General features: G+C 47.2%; 1 protein-coding gene across 6 annotated transcripts in view; it reads right to left on the reverse strand.

Annotated features, from left to right (window-relative positions):
* The window catches only part of TBCE (tubulin folding cofactor E), a 94835-nt gene extending 88363 nt beyond the window's left edge, over positions 1 to 6472 (reverse strand). For 2 of the 6 annotated variants that reach the window (XM_017862253.1, XM_017862252.1), the window contains exon 1: positions 6245 to 6471. The gene's annotated coding sequence lies outside the window, so the exon portion shown is untranslated. Of the gene's footprint in view, positions 1 to 2338; positions 2416 to 6196 lie in introns of all 6 variants that reach the window. The other 4 variants (XM_017862250.1, XM_017862249.1, XM_017862248.1 and 1 more) reach the window with 4 other exon arrangements.
* Positions 6473 to 10212: the final 3740 nt, after the last annotated feature.

A 10212-nucleotide genomic window follows, 5' to 3' on the forward strand; every position in this document is an offset into this window, starting at 1 on the left:
GAGGCAGGCGGATCATCTGAGGTCTGGAATTCAAGACCAGCCTGACCAACATGGAGAAACCCTATCTCTACTAAAAATACAAAATTGGCCGGGTGCGGTGGCTCAAGCCTGTAATCCCAAAACTTTGGGAGGCCGAGACGGGCGGATCACAAGGTCAAGAGATCAAGACCATCCTGGCTAATACGGTGAAACGGCGTCTCTACTAAAGAATACAAAAAACTAGCCAGGCGACGAGGCGGGCGCCTGTAGTCCCAGCTACTTGGGAGGCGGAGGCAGGAGAATGGCGTAAACCTGGGAGGCGGAGCTTGCAGTGAGCTGAGATCTGGCCACCGCACTCCAGCCTGGGTGACAGAGCCAGACTCCATCTCAAAAAAAAAAAAAAAAATACAAAATTGGCCCGGCGTGGTGGCACATGCCTATAATCCCAGCTACTCAGGAGGTTGAGGCGGCAGAATTGCTTGAAGCCAGGAGGCGGAGGTTGCGGTGAGCCAAGATCATGCAATTGCACTCTAGCCTGGGCAACAAGAGCAAAAACTCTGCCTCCAAAAAAAAAAAAAAAAAAAAGCCAGGAATAGTGGCTCACACCTGTAATCCCAGCACTTTGGGAAGCTGAGGCAGGTGGATCACAAGGTCAGAAGTTCAAGACCAGCCTGACCAACATGGTGAAACCCCGTTTCTACTAAAAATACAAAAATAAGCTGGGCGTGGTGGTGCGCGCCTGTAATCCCAGCTACTCAGGAGACTGAGGTAGGAGAATCGCTTGAACGCGGTAGGCAGAGGTTGCAGTGAGCCGAGATCGCACCACTGCACTCTAGCCTGGCAACAGAGCGAGACTCCATCTCAAAAAAACAAACAAACAAAAAAGACAAGAAAGGAGGAAAAAAGCATAAAAATGCAAAGTGTAGAAGATGGGTGCAAAAACCCCAAACTCATTCGGTAAACAATTATATTATGGAGTATCTGCTAAAAGTCAGATATGATTTTAGGCAATTGGAATAAAACAGTAATGGATTTTACAGGGAAGTACAATAAGAGATCTTTAAAATAAATAAATAAATAAATAAATGCCGGGCACAGTGGCTCACGCCTGTAATCCCAGCACTTTAGGAGGCTGAGACGGGTGGATCACAAGGTCAGGAGTTCAAAACCAGCCTGGGCAAGATGGTGAAACCCCGTCTCTACTAAAAATACAAAAATTAGCCAGGTGTGGTGGCATGTGCCTGTAATCCCAGCTAGTTGGGAGGCTGAGGCAGAGAAGTGCTTGAACCCAGGAGACAGAGGTTGCAGTGAGCCGAGATCATACCACTGCACTGCAGCCTGGCGACTGTGGGGAAAACTGCCGTGACAGAGACTCTATCTTCTTCTATTTGATCTTCTTTTGGAGTTTGTACTTGTTTAACCTGCACTTGAGGTTGTAAAGTTACAGGGATCTGAGCTGCTGTAAGAGGAGTTGGCCGTCGTGGTTTAGACTCTGATGGCTCTGCTAATTCTGGACCTTTTTCTTCTAATTTTAACGTTTCAGGATATATCACCTCCTGTAATTGATTATCGTCAACATTTTGCATTGACCGAGCCATTACCAGCTCTGCTATGCATTTACAGTGTGAACTTTCCGTTCCTTTCCGGGATTCTATCCCTGCCTCTTTTTCACAATCTGCTACACAGCTTTCAGGGACATCAGAAACTGAAACGCTATATTCTTCTGTTTGAAACGGTTCTAAAGCTACTTTATTTTTATTTATTTATTTTTTTTTTGAGACGGAGTCTGGCTCTGTTGCCCAGGCTGGAGTGCAGTGGCCGGATCTCAGCTCACTGCAAGCTCTGCCTCCCGGGTTTACGCCATTCTCCTGCCTCAGCCTCCCGAGTAGCTTGGGACTACAGGGGCCCGCCAACTCACCTGGCTAGTTTTTTGTATTTTTTAGTAGAGAGGGGATTTCACCGTGTTAGCCAGGATGTTCTCCATCTCCTGACCCCGTGATCCACCCGTCTCGGCCTCCCAAAGTGCTGGGATTACAGGGTTGAGCCACCGCGCCCGGCCCTAAAGCTACTTTAATAATGACCCAATCATTCCATACTGTAAGTGGGATGATTTTACCCTCCCTACTTGCTTGTTTTAATTCTTTGCCAATTTTTTCCCAGGCTTTTAGATCTAAAGTTCCCTGTTCTGGAAACCATGGGCAAAACTGTTCTATTGTTTGAAATAGCATAATTAGATTTTTGGTAGAGACTTTAACTCCCCCTCTTTTTAAGAGAATTTTAATAAAGCTGCAATAAGAAGCATATTTACTTTTAGTTTGCCCCATTGTTACCCTAGGTTCTTCCGAGCGCACAATCTTACCGCAAGGCTGACTGTAGACGTACTCGGGAGTCTCGCGTCGACTTGTCCCGAATGACCACGCTGGAGCGTACCTTCACCTTAGAGAAAAGCACCCACGTTGGGCACCAGATGAAGGGGTGGCCTGCCCCTCCACATCTGTGGGCATTTCTCGTTAGGTGGAACGAGAGACTTGAGAAAAGAAATGAGACACAGAGACAAAGTATAGAGAAAGAAAAGGTGGGCCCAGAGGACCAGCGCTCAGCATACAGAGGCCCCTCGCCGGCACCGGTCTCTGAGTTCCCTCAGTATTTATTGATACAGTATTTATTGATCATTATCTTTACCATCTTAGAAAAAGGGAAGTGGTAGGATAATAGGATCATCATAGGGAGAAAGTCAGCAGTAAGACATATGAATAAAGATCTCTGTGACATGAGTAAGTTTAAGGAAAATTGCTGCGCCTTGATATGCATATACAAACATCTCCATAAACCTTTTTAGTGCATAAAGAGCAGCATTGCTCTTTATGGAATTGCTCTTTAGCAGCATTGCTTATGCTAGCAAGTTCCACCTTTCGTCCTAAGGCGGTTTTCTCCTTTCTCAGTAAACAGAACATACAATCGGGTTTTACACTGAGATGTTCCATTGCCCAGGGACGGGCAGGAGACAGATGCTTTTCTCTATCTCAACTGCCAAGAGGCCTTCTTTCCTCTTGTACTGGTCCTCCTCAGCACAGACCCTTCACGGGTGTCAGGCTGGGGGACGATCAGGTCTTTCCCTTCCCACGAGGCCATATTTCAGACTATCACATGGGGAGAAACCTTGGACAATACCTAGCTTTCCTAGGCAGAGGTCCCTGCGACCTTTGGCAGTGTGTGTATCCCTGGGTACTTGAGATTAAGAGAATGGTGATGACTTTTCACAAGCATACTGCCTTCAGGCACTTGTTTAACAAAGCACACCCTGCACAGCCCAAAATCTTTTAAACTTTGAGTCACCATAGCACATGTCTCTTGCAAGGACAAGGTTGGGGGTAGGGTCACAGATTAACAGCATCTCAAATACAGAACAAAATGGAGTCTCTTATGTCTACTTCTTTCTATATAGACACAGTAACAGTCTGATCTTTCTTTCTTTTCCCCACACAGGAAAAATCAAAAGGAAAACAGCAGTAAACAAAACAGAAAAACACCTGCCCTCATAAACCTATGCCAGTGACAGAAAACATAATAAACCAGATAAATGACTCTATCTCATGGCATGTCATATGATGATAAGCACAAGGATAATGAGTGCAATGGAAATGTTAAAGATGGCAGTCGCTTGTCAGAGTAGGCCTTACTGAGAAGAAAATACTCCCAATATGAGAGGTAAAGAACTGAGCCATGTGGACATATGAGGGAAAGGAATAGCAAGTGCAAATATCCTAAGGCTAGGATGCACTTGAGGAGGCCATACAATAGAGCAAACAGGAGACTAAAACAACATGAGATCAGAAGTGAAGCAGGGCTAGGTCACATAGGACCTTCCATGAATAATCCATTCTAAAGACTTTGGCTTTTTTTTTTTTTTCTTGAGACTGAGTTTTGCCCTTGTTGCCCAGGCTGGAGTGCAATGGGGCGATCTCGGCTCCCTGCAACCTCCTCCCCCGCCCCCCAGGGTTCAAGCCATTCTCCTGCCTCAGCCTCCCTAGTAGCTTGGACTACAGGCGCACGCCACCACTCCCAAGTAATTTTTTGTATTTTTTTAGTAGAGACAGGGTTTCGCCACTTTGCCCAGACTTGTCTCGAACACTTGACCTCAGGTGATCCACCCGCCTTGGCCTCCCAAAGTGCCAGGATTACAGGCTTATTAATCCACTGTGCCCGGCCGGTTTTTTCTTTTTTCTTTTTTTTTTTTTGAGGCGGAGTCTTGCTCTGTCACCAGGCTGGAGTGCAGTGACATGAACTCGGCTCACTGCAACCTCCACCCCTCTCTTCCCCCACCCCCCCGCCGGGTTCAAGCGATTCTCCTGCCTCAGCCTCCTGAGTAGCTGAGATTACAGGCATGCACCACCACGCCCCGCTAATTTTTGTATTTTTAGTAGAGACGGGATTTCACCATGCTGCCCAGGATGATCTCAATCTCTTGACCTCTTGATCCACCCGCCTCAGCCTCCCAAAGTGCTGGGATTACAGGCATGAGCCACCACGCCCAGCCTACTTTGGCTTTTACTCTGGGTGAAATGTGTAGTCCTTGGAGGATTTTTGAGAGGAAAGAGATAAATCTTTTTTTTTTAAAGGATCAATCGAAATGCTGTGATGCAAACAGACTAAAAGAGGAAAGAGCAGAAACTACTGCAGTAATTCAAGTGAGAGACAATGTAATTTGAACAAGTGAAGGTGATGAGAAGAACTTGGGAGTGTGGACAGATTTTGAAGGTGGAGAGTCCATAGGATTTGCTGATATACATGAAAGAGATTAATCAGGGATGATGCCAAAGATTTTGATCTGAACAAATATTTCAGTAGTGACAATGAATGTAAATCCAATAAACCTGCTAGTCAAAAGGCAGGCTGGGCCAGGCAACGTAGCTCACACCTGTAGTAGCCAGGTGTTTGAAACCAGCCTGGCCAACATGGCGAAACCTCGTCTCTACTACAAATACAAAAAAAAAAAAATAATTAGCTGGGCATGGTGACACACACCTGTCATCCCAGCTACTCAGGAGGCTGAGGTGGGAGAATTGCTTGAACCTGGGAGGCGTGGTTGCAGTGAGCTGAGATTGGGCCACTGCACACCAGCCCGGGTAACAGACCAAGACTCCGTATCAAAACAAACAAACAAAAAAAAGCAGGCTGTCCATTTAGATTGAAAAAAAAAAAAAAAAAAAAACCCAGAGATATGCTGTTTACAACAGTATATAAAATATAAGCATACAGAAAAGTTAAAATATGAAAATGTTTTGAAGCAAATATCAAAAGACAGCAGCTGTGGCTAAATTAATGACAGAGAAAAGAAAAGTCTTCTCTCTTCATCTCTACCTCCACTAACTTTCTCTAACAGTTTGGCAATTTGTTAATTATGTCTTCCCGCCAGGACTGCTTCTCTGAGGACAAGGCTGTCACACCGTCATTTGGATCCACTCACAACTTAGAATAGTCCCCATGTGATAGTAAACACCAAGTAAAAATAGTCACTTTAGGCCGGGCGCGGTGGCTCACGCCTGTAATCTCAGCACTTTGGGAGGCCGAGGCGGGTGGATCACCTGAGGTCAGGAGTTCGAGAGCAGCCTGGCCAACATGGAGAAACACCGTCTCTACTAAAAATACAAAAATTAGCCGAGCGTGGGGACGGGCGCCTGTAATCCCAGCTACTAGGGAGGCTGAGGCAGGAGAATCGCTTGAACCCAGGAGGCGGAAGTTGCAGTGAGCCGAGATCGCGGCACTGCACTCCAGCCTGGGCGACAGAGCAAGACTGTCCCAAAAGAACAAACGAACAGTTACTTTAAGTGCTCTCCACCTACTTAACGTTATTTCTCTGTCATCACCAATGTTAACTGATTCGGCAGGACGGAGCTGTTCCTCTAAGAGGACACCTTGTAAAAGTCGTTGGTCGCCTGTACCATTTTCACCTCTTCCAAAGTGACATGCCAATTCTCTGAAAGAAGCTTAAAATGCAAGGGATCACGTGCGGCTACTCCTAAACAAGGCCTTCCAGAAGGGGCAGTGCGGCCCCACCCCAGCCGGCTGGACCGCCTCTCAGCACAAACGCACTCCCTTCGGGCCCGCACTTCTGGGCTGGTTCAAAGCCGCACGGAACAGGCAACGCCCGGCTATGGCAATCTGGGAAGATTCCAGGAAAGGAAGAAAAGGCCAAGAGCAGCGCAGGGTGACGCACCAACCAGGAATGCTCGTTCCGGAACCTCCCCGAACCTCTGAAGCTCACCTGCCCGCGGAGACTTCAGGTGTTCAGAGCAACTTCCCCTCCAGCGCACAGCCCAGCAGCGAAGCTTTAGGCTCTGGCCGGAAGTGCTGTAGGAAGTCCCGCCTCCACCGGAGTGAGCTACGGCTGCCGGCTGCCGGAGCTATTGGAGGCCAGAGGAGTGGTCAACCCACCCAAGCCCCGCCTCTGAGCGGGGGCCCAAGCGATTTCCCAGTGCTGAAACCTGGGATGACAGAGCCGCCCGGGAAGGCGCGTGTTCCAGTTTAGTAGGTACCATGGAATTGAGTTACAAATCCTGTAAGAGGTTCAGTTCCATGCGTATTGAGAGCCTACCATGTAGGCAGCATGCGGTGGTCAAAAAGAAGAATATAGTGTTAATGCCTCCAAAACTAAAAAAAAAAACAAAACAAAATTACCTAGTTAAAGCGTAAGGCAGAATGAAAGTAAATGCAGTGATAGAAAAAATAATAGAGCCGGGCGCGGTGGCTCAAGCCTGTAATCCCAGCACTTTGGGAGGCCGAGACGGGCGGATCACGAGGTCAGGAGATCGAGACCATCCTGGCTAACACGGTGAAACCCCGTCTCTACTAAAATACAAAACTAGCTGGGCGAGGTGGCGGGCCCCTGTAGTCCCAGCTACTCGGGAGGCTGAGGCAGGAGAATGGCGTAAACCCGGGAGGCGGAGCTTGCAGTGAGCTGAGATCCGGCCCCTGCACTCCAGCCTGAGCGATAGAGCGAGACTCCGTCTCAAAAAAAAAAAAAAAAAAAAAAACTAAATGAAAGGCCACTAAGTTCGGAGGATGAGAGGGTCCTGAATTCTTCTAAGTTGTAATCATAGTTAAATGATTACCACCCATTATTCCTCAGGTAACAAATTCGCATCTTCCCCAATTATTCCTGCAGATAACATCACTGTTGTAGAACCTCAGATTGGCCTTTTGAGATGTCTTTTCAGGTTTTTGCATTTCTGACAAGTGGATGGCCCCACCCTGACTCACCAACCTGGACCCCCCACCCACGAACAAACTCAGTGCAAGGGGACAGCTTCTACTTCTTTTTTGTTTTTTTTTTGGACGGAGGCTCGCCCTGTCACCCCGACTGGAGCGCAGTGGCCAGATCTCAGCTCACTGCAAGCTCCGCCTCCCGGGTTCACGCCATTCTCCTGCCTCAGCCTCCCGAGTAGCTGGGACTACAGGCGCCGCCACCTCGCCCGGCTAGTTTTTTTGTATTTTAGTAGAGACGGGGTTTCACCGTGTTAGCCAGGATGGTTTCGATCTCCTGACCTCGTGATCCGCCCGTCTCGGCCTCCCAAAGTGCTGGGATTACAGGCTTGAGCCACCGCGCCCGGCCGACAGCTTCTACTTCTTATGATTTCCCTTCTGACCCAACCAATCAGCACTCCCCATTCCCTGACCACCCCCCCGTACCTGTCAAACTATCTGAAAAACCCCCTAACATCTGAGCCTTTGGTGAGATGGATTTGAGTAATAACTCTGTCTCCCATGTGGCACGGCCAGCCTCGTGTCAATTAAACTTTCTTTACTGCAATGCCATGGTTTCTGTCAATTAATTTTGTTTATGCAGCAGGCAGAAAGAACCCGTTGGTGGATACCACAGAGTCCACAACAAGAGCAGTTTCGGTAGAGTGAGTGTTAGCATTCCAAAAGCAGACTGAAGTGAGGTGAAGTGGAAAGGAAATTGAGGGAGCAAAGTCAAATGACTCTTCCAAGAAGTGACCTTCTAATTGTCATATTAAATGGACATAAACAGTCAGTATCCTGCTAGATGTCTCTACTACTTTATACTTTGATAGTTCACTCCTTGGAACTAGAAACTAGATATTACAGTGATTGTTTTTTCTTTGGAAGAGGGGATTACAAACCACACTGGAAATTTGATAAAGGCTGTCTACCTACACACAAATTTTGCATATGATTTCAAGGACTGATTAATCCTTTGAAGCCCATGAATAGGCCTCAAAGGAGTCTATGGATCCCAAATTAAGACTCTCCTCAGCAGGGCATGGTGGCTCACACCTATAATCCCAGCATTTTGGGAGGCAGAGGCAAGCAGATCATTTGAGCTCAAGAGTTCAAGACTAGTCTGGGCAATGTGGCGAAACCCTGTCTCTAAAAAAATACAAAAATTAGCCAGGCATGGTGGCAGGTGCCTGCAGTCCCAGCTATTCAGGAGGTTGAGTTGGGAGAATCTCTTGAGCAGGGGAGACAGAGGTTGCAGTGAGCTGAGATCTCAACACTGCCCTCCAACCTGGGCAACAGAGTGAGACCCTGTCTCAAAAAAGAAAAAAAGGCCAGGCTCGGTGGCTCATGCCTGTAATCCAATTACTTTGGGAGGCTGAGGTGGGTGGATCACCTGAGGTCAAGAGATTGAGACCATCCTGGCCAACAGGGTGAAGCCCTGTCTCTACTAAAAATACAAAAATTAGCTGGGCATGGTGCTGTGTGCCTGTAATCACAGCTACTTGAGAGGCTGAGGCAGGAGAATCATTTGAACCTGGGAGGCAGAGGTTGCAGTGAACTGAGATCGCACCACTGCACTCCAGCCTGGTGACAGAACTAGACAACATCTCAAAGAAAAAAAAAATTAGCTGGGTGGGGTGTGGTGGCACATGCCTGTAAAACCAGCTACTCAAGAGACTGAGGCAGAAATTGCTTGAACCTGGGAGGCAGAGGCTACAGTGAGCCGAGATCGTGCCGCTTCACTCCAGCCTGGGGGACAGAGCAAGACTCCATCTGAAAATGAATAAATAAATAAATAAAGCCCTCACTTTTCCATTAGTTGGTGAGAAAAGAAAAAATAGGCCAGGCGCGGTGGCTGACGCCTGTAATCCCAACACTTTGGGAGGCCGAGGCGGGCAGATTACCAGGTCAGGAGTTCGAGACCAGCTTGGCCAATATGGTGAAACCTATAGTCCCAACTACTTGGAAGGGTGAGCCAGGAGAATTGCTTGAACCCGAGAGCTGGAGGTTGCAGTGAGCCCAGATACCACCACTACACTCCAGCCTGGGCTACAGAGTGAGACTCCATCTCAAAAAATAAAATAAAATAAAACAATGTATAGCCAATCAATAGCTTATTTTATTTTAATGTAAATTATTGTTGGTAAACAACTTAGAAACTATCTCTTCTTTTTTCCTTTAAAAACCCACTTGTAGAGGCCAGGTGCGGTGGCTCACACCTGTAATCCCAGCACATTGGAAGGCCGAGGCGGGTGAATTATGAGGTCGGGAGTTCGAGACCAGCATGACCAACATGGTGAAATCCCGTCTCTACTAAAAATACAAAAATTAGCTGAGTGTGGTGGCATGCACCTGTAATCCTAGCTACTCGGGAGGCTGAGGCAGGAGAATTGCTAGTACCCAGGAGGCGGAGGTTGCAGTGAGCCAAGATTATGCCACTGCACTCCAGCTTGGGTGACAGAGCGATACTCTGTCAAACAAATAAATAAATAAAACCAAAACAACTCATTTGCAGACTGTGTGTCGTGGTTCATGCCTGTACTCTCAGCACTTTGGGAGGCATAGGTGGGTGGATCACTTGAGATCATGGTGAAACTCCATCTGTACTAAAAAAAAATACAAAAAAGAGTCAGGCATGGTGGAACACACCTTTAGTCCCAGCTACTGGGGAGGCTGAGGCAGGAGAATCGCTTGAACCTGGGAGACAGACGTTGCAGTGACCTGAACCGAGATCATGCCACTGCACTCCAGCCTGGGCAACAAAGCGAGACTCAGTCTCAAAAAAATAAAATACAATAAAAAGTTTAAAAAGCACTAACTTAAGAATTGCACAGGAAGGCTGGTTTGAGCTGGCCTCCTGTCTGTCTGTTGGCTGACTCACAATAAAGCTTTTTTTTTTTTTCTCAAAACCCTAGTGCCAAGGATTTTACTTTTGTCCCCTTGATGGCCTTTTTTTTTTTTTTTTTTTTTTTTTTTTTTTGTTTGTTGGTG

Source organism: Rhinopithecus bieti, unplaced genomic scaffold, assembly GCF_001698545.2.
Source record: "Rhinopithecus bieti isolate Rb0 unplaced genomic scaffold, ASM169854v2 scaffold_57691, whole genome shotgun sequence".
Lineage (NCBI taxonomy): Eukaryota > Metazoa > Chordata > Mammalia > Primates > Cercopithecidae > Rhinopithecus > Rhinopithecus bieti.